This window comes from Dendrobates tinctorius, unplaced genomic scaffold (genome assembly GCF_039654945.1).
Source record: "Dendrobates tinctorius isolate UK_male_01 unplaced genomic scaffold, ASM3965494v1 ptg000040l, whole genome shotgun sequence".
NCBI lineage: Eukaryota > Metazoa > Chordata > Amphibia > Anura > Dendrobatidae > Dendrobates > Dendrobates tinctorius.
The window spans coordinates 11,754,301-11,776,048 of record NW_027361708.1 but is presented as its reverse complement, the minus strand read 5'-3'; the positions used below and the strand labels follow the sequence as shown (position 1 = coordinate 11,776,048).

The 21,748-nt window shown below is 43.2% G+C and overlaps 1 protein-coding gene across 2 annotated transcripts in view; it reads right to left on the bottom strand.

Moving 5' to 3' along the window:
* Nucleotides 1-21,748, bottom strand: part of NRG3 (neuregulin 3) — a 1,501,599-nt gene that overhangs the window by 264,798 nt on the left and 1,215,053 nt on the right. The window lies entirely within an intron of this gene.

Genomic DNA, 21,748 nt, shown 5'->3' with positions numbered 1-21,748 from the left:
CAAAGTTCTTTTCTCTGGAGTGCCATGAAGGAAATCAGGGGACTCAATTCTCCTTAAATTCCATATGGAGGTTGAAACTCCAAACTAGCGAATAAGTGTTTGCTGCTCTCGGTTTAGCTGGCACATTATATTAGACTAGCTATGAACCCGTTCTACGCCCGGGTGGCGATAATTTTTATTGGTATATGGTCTCCCATCCTGGTTTGTGCTGTCCCCTCCTATCCTGGTATGTATGGCACCACTCATCACTATCCTGCTATGCATGGTACTCCTAATCCCTATCCTGGTATGTATGGTACCTCTCATCCCGATCCTGGTATGCATGGCCCCCTTATCCCTATTCTGGTATGTATGCCCCCCAATTCTGGTATGCATGGCAGCCCCTCATCCATATCCTGGTACTCATGATTAATTCACCCCCAATCCTGATATGCATGGTACCCCCTCATACCTACCATGGTATGCATGGTTCCTTCACCCCACAATCCTGGTATGCATGGTCTCCTCACCCAATAATCCTGGTATACATGGTCCTCTCACCCCCCCAGTCCTGGAATGCATGGTCTGCTCACCCCCCAATCCTAGAAAGCATTGACCTTCACCCCCCAATCCAGGTATGCATCATCCCTTCATCCCCAACCCTGGTATGCATGGTCCTCCCTCATCCCTATTGTAAGATGTATGGTACTCCTTCACCTGCCAATCGTGGTATGCATGGTCCCTTTATCCCCAATCCTGGTATACATGGCACCCCTTACCTCCCAATTCTGGTAAGCAAGGTCCCCTCATCCCCAATTCTGGTATGCATGGTACCCCTCACCCCCCAATCCTGGTATGCATGGTCCCCTCATCCCTCTATCCTGGTACGTATGGTCCTCTCACCCACCTATCCTGGCATGAATGGCCCTCTCACCCCCCTATCCTGGCATGCATGGTACTCTCACCCCCTATCCTGGTATGCATGGTCCCCTCACCCCCCTATCCTGGTATGCATGGTCCCCTCACCCCCCTTATCCTGGTATGCATTGTCCCCTCTCCCCCCTATTTTGGTATGCATGGTCCTCTTACCCCCTTATCCTGGCATGCATGGTCCCCTCACCCCCCAATCCTGGTAAGCATGGTCCCCTCTCCCCCCTATCCTGGTATGCATGGTCCTCTCACCCCCCTTTCCTGGTATGCATGGTCCCCACATCCCCCTATCCTGGTATGCATGGTTCCCTCATCCCCCTATCCTGGTATGCATGGTCCCCTCACCCCCTCCTGGTATGCATGGTCCCTCACCCCATATCCTGGTATGCATAGTCCTTTCACCCCTCAATCCTGGTATGCATGGTCCTCTCACCCCCTATCCTGGCATGCATGGTCCCCTCACTCCCAATCCTGGAATGTATGGTCCCCTCACCCCCCAATCCTGGTATGCATAGTCCTCTCACCCTCCCATCCTGGTATGCATGGTCTCCTCACCCCCCAATCCTGGCATGCATGGTCCCCTCACCCAAATTTGGGAATGCACGGTCCCCTCACCCCCCTAATCCAGGTATGCATGGTCTCCTCACCCCCCAATCCTGGAACGCATGGTCCCCTCACCCCCAATCTGGGAATGCATGCTACCCCTCACCCCACAATCCGGGAATGCATACTACCCCTCACCCTCTAATCCTGTTATGCAAGGTCCCCTCACCCCCTCAATCCTGGTATGCATGCTACCCCTCACCCCACAATCCGGGAATGAATGGTCCCCTCACTCCCAATCCTGGTATGCATGGTCCTCTCACCCCCCCTATCCTGGAATGCATGGTCCCCTCATCCCCCTATCCTGGTATGCATGCTATACCCTTCTCCACCCTTGCTCATATGCATGGTCCTCTCACTCCCAATCCTGGTATGCATGGTCCCCTCTCCCCCCTATTTTGGTATGCATGGTCTTCTCACCCCCCTATCCTGGTATGCATGGTCCTCTCACTCACCAATCCTGGTATGCATGCTACCCCTCATCCCTCAATCCAGGAATGCATGGTCCCCTAACTCCCAATCCTGGTATGCATGGTCCTCTCACCCCCCTATCCTGGAATGCATGTTCCTCTCACTCCCCTATCCTGGTATGCATGGTCCCCTCACCCCCCTATCCTGGTATGCATGGTCCCCTCACTCCCAATCTTAGTATGCATGGTCCCCTCACCCCCTCACCCCCTTATCCTGGTATGCATGGTCCCCTCACCCCCCAATCCTGGAATGCATGGTCCTCTCACCCCCCAATCCTGGTATGTATGGTCTCCTCACCCCCCCAATCCTGGGATGCATAGTCCCCCCAATGCCGTGATGTCTGGAGAGGGCGTGTTGTGGTGCCGGCGCAGTCCTCGCTTTCCAGCACCATTTTCTTGATGACACACTGTAATCTTCTACAACATGGCGACAGAAAGCAAGGACTGCGCAGGCGCCAAGTTTGGCACCACAACAGGCCCACTGCAGACATCACGGCCCAACAACGTAATGATCGGGTATTGACGCATGGTGATGTCTGGAGAGGGACCGCGTCAATACCCGATTATTTAATTGTTGCTCCGTGATGTCTGGAGAGGGTGTGTTGTGGTGCCGGACTAGGCACCTGTACAGTTCTCGCTTTCCGGCGCCATTTTAGAGAAGACACACTGCAGTGTGTCTTCTACAAAATGGCGACGGTAAGCGCAGACTGCGCATGCGTCGATTCCGGGACCACAACCAGCCCTCTCCTGACATCACGTCAAGATGCAAGACCCCGCAGCAACAGCAACATCGGATCGGTATTCTTTGGTTTCTTTTTTAAGTAAATTAAAGTAAAACACACAAAACTACACAGTGCCCCCAATTATTTTCATTAACAAAATGCCACCATAACATGTCAAGTAAAATAAGACAAGCTATAAGGATCTGACAGTTTACTTCGTGGGTGTTTTATGGAGCTATTGTATATGGAATTCAAATATGCTGGTAGCTAGAGTTGAACGACTTTGGTCAGATCAGGTTTCATGGAACAAAATTTGTTTCAGATGAAACTGGTCCGACTAGGGCAAAAAAAGTCAGAGTTTCGTCCGAAACCCGACCCCAATGCAAGTCAATGGGGAATAAAAGTCGGCATTGAGTGGATGAATGTCATCCGCTCAATGCCGACTTTTATTTCCCATTGACTTGCATTGGGGTCGGGTTTCGGACGAAACTCCGACTTTTTTTTCCCTAGTCGGACCAGTTTCATCTGAAACAAATTTTGTTTCATGAAACCCGATCTGACCAAAGTCGCTCAACTCTACTTGTAGCTACTGTATGTGTATAGATTATAAAAACTGCCACAAATCAAATTTGGCAAATCATGTAAATTTTACAAGAAGATTTGATTTGCATCAAAGTTATTTGTCACAAATTGAATTTATCTACAGACCTCAAAGCATAAAAATATAGAATGAAAAAAATACTAAAGTCACTGCACATTTGTCCTGCCACACGCACAGCTCACTGTCTGGTCTTCTGTGCCTTTTCTTTTCACCTTTCCCCATTATGTTAATCATTGAATCATAGAATCATAGAATGGTAGAGTTGGAAGGGAGCTCCTGGGCCATCTGGTCCAACCCCCTGCTCAAAGCAGGATTCGCTAAATCATCCCAGACAGATATCTGTCCAATCTCTGTTTGAAGACTTCTATTGAAGGAGAAATTACCACCTCTTGTGGCAGCCTGTTCCACTTATTGATCACCCTAAATCTCAAGAAGTTTTTTCTAATATCTAATCTGTGTCTCCTCCCATTCAGTCAACAGTGTATCGTGGCACAGCTGAGTCGGTGCACAAAAGAAGGTTCCCACACCAGTATAGATAATAATACAAAATTTTGGCACTCACCTTATTATTTTATATATTCTATATTGTTTTTTGTCCCTCTCTTTAGGCTTCCGAACGTTCCCTATTAGTAGAAGCCTTATACAAATAGAGACACCGTGTCCATAGCAACATAGACATATGTACTTTAATACAGGGCAGTACCAGGATTATTAGCGACCTCATACAGATGCACATAGAACGGGTATAATAGAGACGCTTGCTTAGCGTCACCCCCGTTACAAGTGACAGATGGTAACACCTCCAATTCTTCACCCTGCCATACAGGCTTTCAAGGTGGTGACGCGCACTTCAGCGTCACTTCTGGTGACGTGGCCCAGTCACTCTGAGCGATAGTCCCGCCTACCGCTCACTTATACCACAGCAACACAGGTCACTGACATCTGCGACACCAGTGGTGGATACCGCATTTCTTCAGGTCATACAGCGCCGCCACCCACCAACAGTAAGCCACTGCTCCTTCATTACTTTCATGTACCTTCACGGACATAGCAGCGGCCTGAACCCCTGAGTTACTTTTTCTTTAGATACGGCCATCTAAACACTCTTGAGGCAGGCATTTGACTTTTCAGCCGTCAGGAGAGAGATTCTAATTCCATATTTAAAGTGAGTAAGTTTCAACATGGCGCACTGAGCAACTACACTAGAGACCCTAGAACTCAGTATTTCTTTCCCTTTTTTCATTAGACTCTCCAAGGGATTAATTTCTTTTGGACATTACTCCAATATCCCCCTCTTTTAAATTTTGCAGGTCAGTTTTGTACTGGTATAACTCACATTTTTCCATAATCCTATTGAACAGCTATTGATGTATCATTTTGATCTAGGTCTTTATATCTGTTAACCCATTATGGATGGCACGACCTCCATTTATATTTACCCCAACAGTGGCGACACCCTATAGAGAATAACATACATATCTAATCCTAACAAGCCTTATCCACAATTCCTGAACATGACCACAGTCTCTTTATATACACTTACATTTTTATCCTACTTTAGATATCCAGAAATTTATTGGACATGAGCAGTCTTGGTAGGTCTACGTTTTTACTTTTTCCTTTTTTCTTACCTTTTTTTTCCTTATTTATAAATCATACTCCCTAATACCTCACCCCGTCCTCCCTATCACTTGTGCACCTATGGAAGTTTTTTCTTTTGAAGATTAATGTTTCATTTGAATTATTCTATTATTTGTAGCATCTCATTTATATTACATATGTTTCCATTAATTCTACAGTGTACTGATGAAGGCTTATTGATATAGCCGAAACGTCTATATTTGTGACTGCAAATAAAATCTTTCACTTTTTCAATAAGTTGAGTGCCAAAATGTTGTATTATTATCCTCCCATTCAGTATCATCTCATTGCTTCTAGTCTTTCCTTGTGCAAATGAGAATGAAGATGATCCTTCTACAATGTGACAGCCCTTGAGATATTTGTAGACAGTGATTAAGTCTACTCTGAGTCTTCTCTTTTGAAAGCTAAACATTCCCAAATCCTGCAACCATTCCTCATAGGACATAGTTTGCAGACCGGTCACCATTCTGGCCGCTCTTCTCTGAACTTGCTCCAGTTTGTTGATGTCTTTTTTAAAATGTGGTGCCCAAATCTGAACATAGTATTCCAGATAAGGTCTGACCAAATGTTCATCCTCTTCGGTCTTCATCGCTCTCTGCTGGGGCATCCAGCACTTACTATGTTTCTGACATCGCTGTGCACATTGCTGTCATGGTGCCACATGTTATAATATCATGATGTCATGATGCTTTTCTCAACAGCATATCATGCAATGACATTAGAGGCCTATCGGGAGCCCAAATCACAATCATAGAGTGAAGCAGTAAAGAGTGACAAGGGAAGGGGAAAAAAAGTGGCCATTGAGATTTTGCTATGGTCCAGATAAATTCACTCAATATATTTAGCATAAAAAAGCAATAATGAATACATGAATATCTGCATTCCCTTATAATATAAAAGTTTAATGGGAGCCTATCACCCTTAAAATGAATTTGAAATGGGCTATACAGTGCAGTAGGGAACTTTGCCCTTATAGCAGCCATGCTAGCACTGTACCTGTTACTCGTACAGTGCACCATTGGCTTGGCAAACAGTTTGGTGCACCATTACATCTTCTCATTTGCATATTTGGGGCCTTCCTCCACTTTTGATTGAGTGAACAATGTTTGAAGGCTGCCTGTGTGTGAGCACGGCTGCCCATGCAAGGAGTTGGTGGGAGAATTCTCCTACTTGTTTCCTTTCTTCAGATGCCACTCTATACCCTAATACACCCAAAAGTGCATCACGCAGTATCAGAAGAAGGAATACAGGAGGGAGAACATGCCCAGCCAGTGTGCATGTGCAGCCAGTCACAGCCAGGACACTGGCACACACAAGGTGGCAGTTTTCAGAAAGTGCTTGCTCTAAAAAGAGAGTACTGTCAATCAAAAGCATATGAAGGCCTCCAATATGCACATAAGGAGGCTTAACAGTTCACCAAAATCTTGGGCACTCCAAGGGAGCACTGAATCCTCCTCTTTTGAATACAAATTAAGTTATTTTATCAGGCACCGGTAACATGTACAGTTCTAGTATGGTTTTTATAGGTGTTCAATCCTAGATAACACTGTATAGCCTATTTTACTGCATTTTGGGTTAACAGAATCCACTTAAGAATAACTTGGCCACACTTCTTCTATAAAATATACACTGCTCAAAAAATAAAGGGAACACTTAAACAACAGAAAATAACTCCAAGAAAATCTAACTTCTGTGAAATCAAACTGTCCAATTAGGAAGCAACACTGTTTGACAATCAATTTCACATGCTGTTGTGCAAATGGAACAGACAACAGAGGGAAATTATTGGCAATTATCAAGACACCCTCAATAGAGAAGTGGTTCTGCAGATGGGGACCACAGACCACATCTCAGTACCAATGCTTTCTGACTGATGTTTTGGTCACTTTTGCATGTTGGTTGTGCTTTCACACTCGTGGTAGCATGAGACGGACTCTACAACTCACACAAGTGGCTCAGGTAGTGTAGCTCATCTAGGATGGCAAATAAATGCGAGCTGTGGCAAGAAGGTTTGCTGTGTCTGCCAGCGTAGTGTCCAGGGGCTGGAGGTGCTACCAGGAGACAGGCCAGTACACCAGGAGACATGGAGGGGGCCATTGGAGGGCAATAACCCAGCAGCAGGACCGCTTCCTCAGCCTTTGTGCAAGAAAGAACAGGAAGAGCATTGCCAGAGCATGTCAAAATGACCTCCAGCAGGCCATAAATGTACATGTGTCTGAACAAACGGTTAGAAACCAAATCCATGAGGATGGTCTGAGTGCCCAACATCCACAGATGGGGGTTGTGCTCACAGCCCAACACCGTGCAGGATGCTTGGCATTTGCCACAGAACACCAGGATTGGCAAATTCGCCACTGGCATCCTGTGCTCTTCACAGATGAAAGCTTGGTCACACTGAGCATATGAAAGACGTGACAGAGTCTGGAGATGCCGTGGAGAGTGATCTGCTTCCTGCAACATCCTTCAGCATGAACATTTTGGCCTTCTCATCAGGAGCATGCCCAAGCATTGTAGGGAGGTCATACAGACATGTGGAGGCCACACACTACTGAGAATCATTTTCACTGAAGTTGGATCAGCCTGTAATTCGATTTTCCACTTTAGTTTTGAGTATCATTACACATACAGATCTCCATGGGATATTAATTTTGACTTACATTGATCATTTTTATGTTTCATTGTTCTCAACGAATTCCACTATGCAATGAATAAAGATTTGCAATTGGAATATTTCATTCAGTGATATCTAAGATGTGGTATTTTATTGTTCCATTTATTTTTTGAGCAGTGTATATGAATGTATAGGCAAGGATTTTAAGAGAAATATAATCCTATAAAGGCCTTGCAATTTTTTATTTTTGTGTTTTCATTTTTTTCATCCCCTTCCTCCAACTTTTTATTTTTCTATGAACACAGCCATATGAGGGTTTTTTTTTGTTGAGTTGTAGCTGGTGAAAAAAACCTTGCTATTCTGCAAAAGTGTTTGCATTTGTTTTAGGACGTTCATTGCACATGTTTATATTGATAAAAATGTATATTTTTTTATTTGAAAATGTGCAAAAAAATGTGGTTTGTGTCACCACTTTCAGAAGCCAATAACTTTTTTATTTTCTGCTTATGGAGCTGTGCAAAATCTTTTTATGCTAGTCATGCTGATGTTTTCATTGATATCATTTTGATCACATTTTATTGCATCTTTTGGGGAGAATTGTGGTCATCAAAAAATGAAAAATCAGATTTTTTTGTAGTTTCAACATTCACCATTTGGGATAATTTTTTTTTAATATGTTATTAGCCTTGTCAATTACACAAGCAGCAATGCCAAATATGTTATGTATTTATGTTTTGCATCTAGCAATATATTTTGAGGAATGGGAGATTAACTATGATTTTTAGATTTTGTAAAGTTTCTTTCGTTTTTAATTTTCTCCTTTTGGCCTAAAGCTGGAATCTTTTTATTGCCTATGCAAGACACTACAATCAATGGTGTTGCAGTGTATTATGAAATAGTCAATCTCCCATGAATCTCAACCACATTCTAGTCTTCATGTAAGATCTCACTTGACAAACATTGGGCATTTTCAGAAAGCTCTTACCGTCTTTGCAAGTGATCAACACCCCTCTATCATGTTGCATGGGATGCTGGTGGCTGCCATCTTAAAAGGAATCTGTCAGTAGGCTCAAACCTCCTAAGCTGTCTATAGTTCAATAAAATGTTATTGTGATATCAGTAATTCAATGTCTTACTCCAGAGAAAAGAAAAAAATGCGTTTGGTACCATGTTAGCCAGTTGAACCATGCCTCTGTTTTTTTATTTTGTTTTTCTTTCTTTTGTGCATATGTTTGTGCTTCTTCAGAAACTTTGCTATACCTTGCCTGAGGAAGAGACCTAAGATGTTTTTAAAGCTTGCTCTGCAACATCATTTATTTTATTGTTGTTAGCCATAAAAGGTATCTTAGCTACAAGATTATCTTGTTTTTCCCACTGAGAGCAATTCCAGAAAAATTCAAATTTTTCTTATTTGTAAATGAACTGTTGAGAACTAAGGACTGGATACAGATCCGCATGACAATCTGCCTCCAGAGATTAATTTAACCCCTTTATGACATTAGACATACTATTCCGTCTATGTGCCCTGGGACTTAATGCCCATGGATGGAATAGTACGTCATACGCAATGAGCTGTGCTCATGGGGGGAACGCAACTGATCGCACCGGGTGTCAGCTGATTCAGGTGAATGTCAAAAACTTGAAGGAATGGGCTGAATGGCTACATGGCATAACAATGTCACATGATCCCTGAGAGACCTGGTTCCAGTGAGGTAGGGGAGTATCTGTTATTTATATTTGACACTGGGCATTACAGTATTTATTAAGGGGTTATCCGAGTGGAGGACAATCCTTTTAAATGATAAGGCTAAACATGGATTGAAGAGGAGTGTGTCTGTGGTGTGAGGAGAGCTACAGCTTTTTGGAGGGTAACATTGTGATGTCCTTTCTTTTGAAAATATAAAAATTGCAATTTTTGTGCTTTATTAAGGCAAAATAAAGAAAACTTTTGGAAAAATTACAAATTATTTGATATTCTCAGAAGTCGCACAGTATGTTGTAACTAATCCCCTGTAATAGATTAATACTTTGCTTGTTAGGTGTTCATAAAGATAATAAAAGAACCACAGCTCTGACCAGGTATGAATGGAAAATAATGAATGGAAAATATAAAATATAAGACATATATATTAGTTAACTACTTAAAAATAAAACCAACATAATTGTTTTTCAATTCTAAGCCATTTGGTTAATGTTCTGCTTAATTACTCCTACAGTAATTGTGCTGCAGATCTATTCATATAGCTCAGAAGTAGGGAAGTCCAATTCACTGGTCTACAAAAAAAAAAAATTCTGGCATGGACTTTAAGAACAGTTTTAGACTAATCTGAGGGTGCTGAAATCAAATCTGATCTTATAATTTCTCTATCACATCACGTTTTTGCGCTATAGGTATATAGCCCATTTTCATGAATTCCATGAAAAATATAAGTATTGTATGAAAAGTGCCGGTTTATACTGTTCACTAAGGTAAATTTAGTTTTCATTTAAGGGCCTGTCACACTAAGCGATATCGCTAGCAATATCGCTATAACGTCACTGGTTTTCGTCCCCCGCTGGTTATCGCTGATCGCGCGAGAACGTCCTGGACTGTTTCTCGTCGTCATCTTCCTGCTGGGGCTTCCTGTGGTGCCGACGAGCGACGCGTGGACGCGGGCAGGAGGACATCAGGATCACCTCGTCTGACAGGTAAGTAACGACTCCCGACCGCTGCTATGTCGCTGGTGAGATTTGCCTGTGTGGCAGCTCACTAGCGACCACTTAGCGACGCACCAGCGATCCTGACCGTGTTATATCGCTGGTCGGGATCGATGGTGCATCACTAAGTGTGACAGTACCTTGTCTCCCAATAAATGTGAGAATATATTTGCTTTCTTTGAACATGCATAATTCCCATTTGTTATGATAAGAAAGTAAACAAACAGTTTTCAACTTACACAACAGTCGTGTGCAGGTACTGTTTATTTATTGACATTTTCAATGAATTTTGATATTTATTGTTTTTATGCTGCTGTTTTTCTGTTTTTTCTGTTTGTGAATCAATACCTAAGATGTGGGGGGGACAGAAATTCAATGAACAACTCAGGTAAGAGGGTGTATTTTGCATACTTCAAAGTAAAACTTGGAGACCAAGACAAGCATTGGGCTCCTCACAAAGTGTGCAAAACCTGTATTGAGAGCTTGAGATCATGGTCTCAAGGAAAGAATGCTAAACTTCAGTTTGGAGTTCCTATGGTTTGGAGAGAACGAAGCAATCATTTAGAAGACAAGGGGAAGAGTCCTGAGGAGATCATTTGCATATTCCCAGTGCCTTCTGGGATAAGTGAAGAGTCTCCGCGAGCTCAACGATCACTGGGTTTTGGCCGTTGCAGCTGAAAAGAGGAAATCAGAAAACCAGGGGAAGAGTCCTGAGGAGATGATTTGCATATTCCCAGTGCCTTCTGGGATAAGTGAAGAGTCTTCGCGAGTTCAGCGATTACTGGGTTTTGGCCGCTGCAGCTGAAAAGAGGAAATCGGAAAACCAGGGGAAGAGTCCTGAGATCATTTGCATATTTCTAGTGCCTTCGGGGATAAGTGAAGAGTCTCTACGTGCTCAACGATCACTGGGTTTTGGCCATTGCAGCTGAAAAGAGGAAATCATTTGGCGCGCAAATTTTGGCTCATCTTTCATCGTTTTTAAGAAATCTCACTATGGAAGAGGGCAGGAGCCATTTGGTGAGATGCATTTCTTGCTACATGTTCGCAGACTTACCAGTGGAAAAGCCAAACATCACATGCCACAAATGCAAGCTTGTGTCCCTGTTGGAGGAAAATTTGCAAAATCTCGAAGAGAGGTTAGCTACGTTGAAGATCATTAAGGAAGGTGAAGAGTTCTTAGACAGAGCAGAATTATCTCTTCATGTTACAGAAAGAGAAGAAATTCGAAGTGCACCTGAAGAAACAGAGGAATGGAAACATGTGACCCAGAGAAGCAGGAGGATCAGGAGGCAGTCAGCACCCATACTTCTCAGGAACCAGTACCAGGCTCTCACGCAGGAAAACGATGAAGAAATACATCAGGATAAAACTTTGCCCACAAGCAGCAACCTTGTACGCCTTCAGAGTCCTCCTGGATGGAGAAAGAAAAATGTTGTGAAGAAGAAACGGAGAGTGGTGGTCATGGGGGATTCCCTGTTGAGAGGAACAGAGGCCGCTATCTGCAGACCGGATATAACTTCAAGAGAAATGTGCTGTCTTCCAGGTGCAAAAATTAAAGATGTGTCTGACAGGATATCAGTACTCTTCAGACCTACAGATGACTATCCATTCTTGCTACTACATGTGGGGACAAATGACACCACAAGAAATGACCTGGAAACCATCTGCAGAGACTTTGAAGACTTAGGCAAGAAAGTGAAAGAACTGGGAGCGCAGGTGGTTTTCTCTTCCATCCTCCCAGTGGATGGCCATGGAACAAGGAGGTGGATTAAGATTCTGTAGGTGAACAACTGGCTACGTCGATGGTGCCATCAGCAGCGATTTGGATTTCTGGATCACGGAGTGAATTACCTATACGATGGACTACTTGCTAGAGATAGGGTGCACCTTACAAAGACTGGAAAACATGTATTTGGAAGTTGCCTTGCTACACTTGTAAGGAGAGCTTTAAACTAGAACAACATGGGAAGGGAAGCAAAAGACCAGAAAAAGCCATACACCTGACAAATGCTATTCAGAACTTTGCTATTAGAAGTGGAAAGGAAGAACAAAGACAAAAGAATCTAATTAATAAAAATATTGGAGAAAGAGAAACCAATCACAAACTAAAATGTTTCTATACTAATGCACAAAGCATGGGCAACAAACAAGGAGAATTGGAACTACTAACACAGGAAAAGAAATATGATATCATTGGAATCACTGAAACTTGGTGGGACAATACACATGATTGGAATACAAGACTAGAAGGATACAACTTATTTGCAAGAAACAGACTTGATAAACGAGGAGGAGGTGTCGCATTGTATGTTACAAATGCGTTTATCTGCACAGAGATTGAAGCTTCAGAGACTGGGAGTTCTGTAGAAACTATTTGGGTAAGAATACAAGGACAGAACAATGGAAAGGACACCATTGTAGGCATTTACTACAGGCCGCCTGTGCAAGCTGAAGATATGGATGAACTCTTTATGCATCAAATGGCCAAGTTCTCCAAAAAATATGACATAGTTGTCATGGGAGATTTCAACTATCCAGACATTTGTTGGGAATCTCTCTCAGGCAAAACTAACAGGTCAAGGAAATTCTTATCCTCTCTTGCTGACAACTTTATCTTCCAAAAGGTAGGGGAGAAAACAAGGGGAACTGCTACCTTGGATCTAATCCTTATAAACAGGGAAGAAATGGTTGAGGAGGCAAAAGTGGCTTGGACCCTAGGAGGTAGCGACCATGCTATTTTAGAATTTTGGATATCTAGAGGAGGAAGACCTGTGAAGACTCAGACGTCAAGGTTAGATTTCAGAAAGGCAGATTTTAAGGGATTCAGAAAGAGAATTAGAGGGATCCAATGGCTGGATATCCTTAAAGACAAAAATGTCCAGGAAGGATGGGAAAGCTTAAAAATTTAATTCTCAAAGCACAATTGTTAACAATTCCGAAAAGAGGGAAGAATAGGAAGCATTTAAGGAAACCAGGATGGATGAACACTGAACTTAAGCACATGCTAAAAAGGAAGAAAAAAATGTTTATAAAATGGAAAGAGGGAGGCATATCTAAAGAAGAATATTGCTATATAATGCTGTCTGCAGAACCTGCAGGGCACAAATCAGATTTTCTAAAGCTGACAATGAATTGAGGCTTGCAAGATATGTCAAAAGCAATAATTAAGTATTTTGGGGATATGTCAAAAGTAAAAGAAAAGTCACAGATGTTATAGGATTTTTACAGGATGAAAATTATGAAATGGTAAGACAGGATGTTGAGAAGGCCGAACTTTTAAATTCCTATTTTGCATCTGCTTTCTCTCAGAAAGGAAATGTAACATCAACTGTTCTTCACTGTCCTATTAAGGGAATAGAAGAATCCAGGATATCTATAAACAGAAAAATAGTGAGGAAACACTTAGCTAACCTAAATGAATTCAAGTCTCCAGGTCCAGATGCATTACACCCCAGAGTACTGAAGGAGATAGCAGAAGAAATTTTTGAACCCCTCTCCATAATCTTTGAAAATTCTTGGAGAACAGGAGAAGTCCCAGAAGACTGGAGAAGAGCAAATGTTGTTCCTATCTTCAAAAAGGGGAAGAAGGTGGACCCAGGCAACTATAGGCCGGGGAGTCTGACTTCTAAACCAGGAAAGATCTTTGAACAAATTATTAAACAACATGTATGTCAGTACCTGGATAAGAATGAAGTGATTAAACAGAGTCAGCATGGGTTTGTAACTAATAAGTCATGTCAGACTAACTTAATTTCCTTCTATGATGGAATCACTGATTGGGTGGATCAAGGAAATGCTGTAGATATAGTATATCTTGACTTCAGCAAAGCATTTGACAAAGTAGCTCATACAATCCTTATTGAAAAATGACTAAGTATGGAATGGAAAAGGCAACTGTTAGGTGGATTCACAACTGGCTTAGTGATCGGACCCAAAGAGTGGTCGTAAATGGCTGCACATCCAGTTGGAAGAATGTCTCAAGTGGGGTACCACGGGGCTCTGTCCTGGGCCCTGTATTGTTCAACATCTTTATTAACGATTTAGATGAAGGGATTGAGGGAAAACTGATTAAATTTGCTGATGACACAAAGCTAGGAGGGATAGCTAATACTAGAGAAGAGAGAGAGGATTCAAAAAGATATATATAAACTGGAGCAGTGGGCAGCAACTAACAGAATGGTTTTTAACAGGGAAAAATGCAAAGTACTACATCTGGGCAATAAAAATGAAAAAAGCATATACAGAATGGGAGGAATAGGGCTAAGCAACAGCACATGTGAAAAAGACTTGGATATACTAATAGATCACAGACTGAATATGAGTCAACAGTGTGATGCAGCAGCAAAGGGTGATGCAGCAGCAAAAAAGGCAAATGCAATTCTAGAATGTATTAACAGAAGCATACAGTCTAGATCACGTGAAGTCATTATTTCCCTCTACTCCTCTTTGGTCAGACCTCATCTGGGATATTGTGTCCAGTTTTGGGCACTACATTTTAAAAAAGACATCAGCAAACTGGAGCAAGTTCAGAAAAGAGTGACCAGAATGGTGACCAGTCTGCAAACCCTGTCTAATGAGGAAATGTTGCAGGATTTGGGAATGTTTAGTTTGCAAAAGAGAAGACTGAGAGGAGACTTAATAGCTGTCTACAAATATCTAAAGGGCTGTCACATTGCAGAAGGATCAACTTTATTCTCGTTTGCACAAGGAAAGACTAGAAGCAATGGGATGAAACTGAATGGGAGGAGACACAGATTAGATATTAGAAAAAACTTTTTGACAGTTAGAGTGATCAATGAGTGGAACAGGCTGCCACGAGAAGTGGTGAGTTCTCCTTCAATGGAAGTCTTCAAACAGAGGCTGGACAGACATCTGACTGGGATGATTTAGCGAATCCTGCTTTGAGCAAGGGGTTGGACCAGATGGCCCAGGAGGTCCCTTCCAACTCTACGATTCTATGATTCTATGATTCTAAGACTGCTATTTCTGCCTTGTCGATGTAAAAGGTTTCAATAAGAAAAACAAGCAATATTTGCAATACCCTGTATCCCTTCAGCTATTTGACCAGTTGTCCATAGTGAAGACATACCTGTTCCAAAATTTACTGAGCTTCCAGAAAACATTGACATATATCTCTGCTCACATTGTTATACTGATGAAGAAGACAGTCCAGATATTTTTCAGCCATGTGATGAAGATTGTGACAAACCAATTCTGTTTACTCAGTCTGCTTTAAATGATCTGGTTACAGATCTTTGTCTACCAGAAGAGTCTTTTTTTTATGAGTGTTTTTGTCATAAAACATTAGGAGTAATTTTCATCAAAAATTGAAAATATCTCGAAATCCTGATGTGATAGCCAAAAATGGAGTTCATATTCGTAATCATCAGCCAAAATTGACTTAAAATATTTTTTAAAACCTTTTGCCAGAAAAATTGCATTGACCAGTGCATGGGCAAGTTCCACTAGAAGAAAACAGTACATAATACAATAGCAACTAATGTCTGCTAAAAAATTTGTATGTCATCCTGCATGGGTTGTTCTTGTAGCCTTGGAGCTCAATGAGAAGACTTGGTTGATTGGTAGGTCACTACCCCAACGAGATATTGATTCTGAGCTGACAATGGTAGCTGATTTCATGCATCCTTAAATAATACGCTAAGTTATGATAGAGTGGTGGAAGAAGAAGTGCTACTACAATCTTTTATGTTTCAATATGATGATCAAAAGAAGCTGAATATAAGACATTGGATGTAGCAGAATACAGCAAGAGACGCTTTTTTTGCACTGATGGGACTAATAGATTGGAGGTCTGAAATGGAAGCCCTAGTCTATGATTTTCATTTGTCCTAATGCACAAAATGGAAAGGGATTAGCTTCAGTCCTCCAGTGTGTTGCTAATTCTACAAGATAGTGAGAAAACATTTTTGTAACTTTTTGAAAAATTTCTAACAACAAATATTTTGCGTTTGATCCACAAAAACGAATTTACAAAATATGTTTTGTGCAGGTTATTGTAATTTGCAATCCTTTGAGTCATTTGTGTTGGGTTTGCTAATAATAGTCATATCAGTATATTTAGCTGTTTCCTGTTTAAAAAGCAATCGTTCACTCTTCTAGGTTTCGCTGACAAGCATCACATATGAAAGCTGGGTGAGGAAATAAATGGAAACAGTGCCTGCTGTTACTGTGACATGACAAGAGGATATATGACATCTTAGTAGATAGATCTTGTCACGGCCGCTCTTCTGTGATTATGCTTTGGCAAGACACATGTGCAAAATAAGATCTTTAAAAATGGTATTAGGTGGTTGAATAGATCAGAGGTATACAAAGCGTGGCCTCAACTACTTAACCACTTATGGAGGGCATTAGAACAGTGTCTTTTAGATCTCATCTCTTGCCATTGAATAAAGACAAGAAATAAGATAATGGAAAGCTACCACTCGCCACATATTATTTGATGGTAGGCCAATCAATGGCTAATATGGATGTGATGTTTGGATTCCTTTTGTCATGTGCAGGTGTGTTATACAGATATATCTTATTTTCTAACAGAATTCCATGCCTCGATTTTTAGTATATTCATACTGCAAACTCTAAAAAGTGCTTCAGCCATAACGCAATACACAGATTAGAAGGATTAGGCAGCGTAGTCCATTGTAGACTTGACATTGATAGAAGTCTTGTTTACCCGGAGCTCTAATCTTCTGTAGAGTCTGTTTACCTATTTAATGTGCTCTAAATTATGTTTGTATTGAAGAATTTACCTAATGTACTAGACTGCAGGAGAGCTCTCTAAGTACCTTGTGATACAGGGAGCAGCTGTCTATGCCGAACCGAAAGTCAATGCACCATATGTTTTTTTAAAGAACAATCAAATTTTCTTTGTTTTTGACCGTGTACTTTGTCACTGTGAATGGTGATCAGGTGCAAATATCTAATTACACAATGTAAAATAAATTAAAAAGAGAACAGTCCAGGCAGCTTGTCTATTTTCAGTACAAAATGTTCTATTTGTCCTTCTAAACTTGCTGAAATTAAGTTTTAACACACATACACATTTGCACCCATTTTTCCTAATATTTTTCTCTCCTTTTTCACAACATTGGTATTTGCAGCATTTATTTCCATTTTAATGTTTGATGTGTTCTATAATTGTAATTTTTAAAAAAAATATTTTTGTATCTATATATTTACACTCATTTTGAACATTTTATATTTACTAGCTTTATTTACATTTCTATAATTTTGTGCCATTTATTAGTGAACGCATTTTGACCTCCTGTTTTATTTATTGCTATTTTCTTTTTTAAACATTTCATTGTCTTTATTTTGTTTACTGGTCTGACAAAGACCTATGCCAAATTGAGTTGTCAATAAATAAAAGAATTATTGCACTATATTCTTTGACTCTCATCGCAGCTTCGTACACTGTACTCATTAACCACATCCAAGGTCAATCTGCTTTATTTTGCACAAAGGGAAAACCATGACGTAGCAGCAAACCATGCAGCTGGTATGATGTTCATGAAAAAAGGAGCCGCTGTTTTGGTCTTATCACTTAGTGATAGCAAAGGTGATGGGACTAGCTAGAACATGGCCACTTATGTTCATAATCTCCATGTCGGCTTCATAGTCTGCCATTAGTGCATGCATGCAGGCTTGGACTGGCCCACAGGAGAACAGCAGAATTCTCCAATGGGCCCCCATGCCTGAGTAGGCCATCACCCTCTCATAAAATGCAGTACTTGGCACAATATGCAGACAAATGGATCGCCCTGCAGGGCCGGGGGTTACTCGGTACCGGGCTGGTCAGGCTCTTTTAAAGGGGAAGTGTGTCACGGTGGTGATAGTGACCCAGTCTGTTACCCTGGATGTCCAATGAAGAAGATGGAAGTTCAAATCAGGGGGAAAATGGTGGGATAATTAATTGGGAAAAGGGGAATCGTGAAGCCACCCGTGGTACTCGGCTAGGGTAGCCGACACTGCTATGCAGATCCTCTGGAGCGGTGGTGTGGCAGCAGCAAAGGTGATGTAGCTCTCCACAGGGAGAGCTGTGTCCCAGGGCAGCAAAGATGGTATATGGTGAGCCGGTGATGGTGAGGCAGTGTATGGCAGGCGAGATGTAAATGACACCAAGGACACAGTTGGGTGCAGTTTCAATGTCTTTACTCACAGTCACAGTTCCTGCATGCGGTAGCCCACTTGGTAATGTGTCCTCTGAGGGAGGGGTCCGGCAAACTCCCAGGTAGATCAGGAAACCATTTCAAGACTCATCTTTGTGTTCACCTTTCTAGGCCACATCAACTCTCTCTGCACTGATCTCCTTACTCTCCTGTCCTGAACCTTCAGAAGCAGTGTCCCCAATCCAGCAGCCTTGGACCTTGCCAGGCGATGTGGGTCAGGCCCCGGAGTACTTTACTTCTACAGCTTCCTTTTAAAGAATGCTTGTGGATTTGACTGTCGCCCTACAGTCACTTCAGCCTCCGGCTTACTAGTTGAGCCTTGCTCGGTATACTCCGCTAGACTTAGGGACCGGCTCCCTCACTCTGGCCTGGTCCTTCCTTTCCAGGATACGGGCCCCACAGTTGGTTTTCGCACTATCTGTGCCCCAAGGACCCCTTCCTTCTCTTAGGAGCTTTCTTCCTTCTTAAAGGTATCTCTCTGACTCTACTCCCTCCTGCTTATCTGCTCTCCTGCCACCAACTGACTCTTTCTAGAACCAACTATCAACCTCAGGACTAGCTCCTCCCACTAACTGTCACCTTTCTCTATCTGATTGGATGCCCACAATCACTCCACTACCTAAGCTCTTCCCACTCTACCTACCTTCCACACTAACTCCCCAACACCCTTTCCTAGCCAGTCTGGGATGAGGCCATCCTCCCGAAGGGTACACCCAGCTGCCCTGACTAGACAAGTGTGTGTTGGATGCGAGTGTTAGGAGTCCTGGGTGGTGATCCCTCCTTATCTGAGGGTGGGATACCACACCTCTGGATGAGGTGCAGTACCTCTGTGGCGACTGGACCCTCAGGGGCGCCACACAAAGACAGCATCTTATTCATTTAACAATCTCCCCAGTTAATTGTAATATAAATTTGCGATTGAGGGGAACATCATATTTGCATGTAGCTGAAAAGTGGGACTCTGGAGTTTATTACTGGTGAGCCCAAGACATCCGAGTCTGACACTGCATGTATGTCCTATTTTTCGTGTGGAATAGAGTGAAAAATGTAGGGGGTGTTAAATGAATTATGATGAGGAAGTAGTAGGACTACAAAATCTATAGGGACTAATACTAAATCCATACTAAATCTTTGTTAAAAGCCATGAGAACAACATTGCATTGTTGAGAACTAATTTCTAGGAACATTCAGATGAAGTTAGTTAGACACGTGTGGTGTGCTGAATAATCAAAGGAAAAATGTCATGATCTGACAGTTTTAAATTGCACTGGGTGAACTTTTTTTACTTTGCAAAGTTCCAAGGTGTCTTGACTGTACCCGGTGGTGGTTAGTGGTATTGCACTTTAGGTTTTTGTGCACTTAATTATGAATCAGGTGTGACACGATATAAGGGTGTGCTAGGGGTGTGCAATCACGGGCTGTGATATTGTGAGATTGTGTTCACTCTGAGTTGGAGAGCCTGGTGGAAGGATGGAGCTGGAGAGGAGTCCTGCGCAGCTTAGCCAGGGGGGAAGAGTGTCAGCGATGGTGTCTGGACGAAGGGCTGGCATGGCGTGGTGGGGTCGCAGTGATGGTGTCAGCGGGAAGTGTCTGCATGGACTGGTGGAGTGGCGACTATGGAGAGTGGCACTCACCATGTGGGACTTGGCTGCTGAGCTGGACTCAAGCATGCTTGACTTCATGTCAGAAGCTGAACTCATCTTTGGGACTCTGTTACTAAGCAGCTGCAATTGGTGGTGGACTCTGCTCCAAGGCTGCACTAAGGTGAAGCATCCTGTTATGGTGATGGATCCAGGTGGAGGAGAAGATGCACGCAGGTGGTGGGCTCTGTTGCAGGAGCATAAGCACAGAGCATAAAGCTAAGTGGTGTTTCCCCTGTATTGTCTCTTTCCTCATGTGTGTTATTAGTGCAGTGGTGGGATTAGTCTCCGCACCGACCTATTCCCTAGTGAGGGTTTAGGTTCAGGGCGAGCAAGGGGTTAAGGTTCGCGTGCGGCGACAGGTTCGGAGCCTGTATAGGGAACGTAAGGAGTGCAGGGACACTGGCTCAGGGGAGCTTAGGAGGTCTCCACGTCCCCCATTCCCTATCGCAGGGCCCACCATTGTAATTGTTTCCCAGGTCCCCCTTATTATTTAAATTCACCTTACTGGAGGCGGGGTTTCCAGATTGTATGTATAACGTGTAATTCCCAAATTCGCCAGGCGGAGGCGGCGTATCCACCTGCACGTTTTATTATTTAAATGCTCCCCACTGGAGGCGGTGTATCCAGGGTCACGTGTGTCACATGGGTTCGCCTTGCGGAAACATCTGCGTCCAGTCACACGTGATCATGACTTTATCACTGGCCCTACAGTTTTTTTTTTTCTGGTGAGCCTTGGCCATGTGGAGACCTATGGTATTTGCTACCAGGCCTCACTGAGGTGTGGGGAGCGGCAAGGTGTGTTAGGGCCGCTGCAGCAGCAGTTTTCAGGGTCTGGGGCTTCTGCTCAGCTAACCAGAAAATTAAAAAAAAAAATGGCGGCTGCGGTCTGGCTAAAAGCCCCCTAGAGTCGCTGCTGGGGAGCGGGACTGGTTCATTCATGCGGGCGCACCCAGGCAGGTGGGAGGAATGGTGCCCCATGGAGCTGCCTGGTATTCCCCGAGGTGAAGGGGTACGCCCCTGTGGTGAGCTGACTGGTGTGATAGTCCGCGGGGTTTATGCCAAATCTTCTATACCATCGAAGAAGCCGCCCCTCCTGGTCGTATGGAGGCGACCAGCGAGTGTGTATATTTTCCTCCATATTCCTGCGGCTCTGGTACTAAAGCCCCCTAGAGTCGCTGCTGGGGAGCGGGACTGGTTCATGCATGCGGGCGCACCCAGGCAGGTGGGAGGAATGGTGCCCCATGGAGCTGCCTGGTATTCCCCGAGGTGAAGGGGTACACCCCTGTGGTGAGCTGACTGGTGTGATAGTCCGCGGGGTTTACGCCAAATCTTCTATACCACCGAAGAAGCCGCCCTCCTGGTCGCTTGGAGGAAGGTGACCAGCGAGTGTATATTTCATCCATATTTCTGTCCCCTTCTCCTCCAGGTGTGTGCAGCAGGTGCGCTGCGGGGGAGTAGGGACAAGTCTCTACCCTCGCCATTGACCAACCCTGGGAGGCGTAGACCTCATGGTAAAGAGGGTTGGAGGGTGGTGTCCCGTGGTGAATAGCGGGGGTGTGAGTGTGGTGACTCAGGGGGACGCCTCTGTTAGAGTCCAGAATGAGTTCACCAAATTTATGACAAACGAATGTGTGCATTAAACGTTCAGGTCCGGACCTGTGT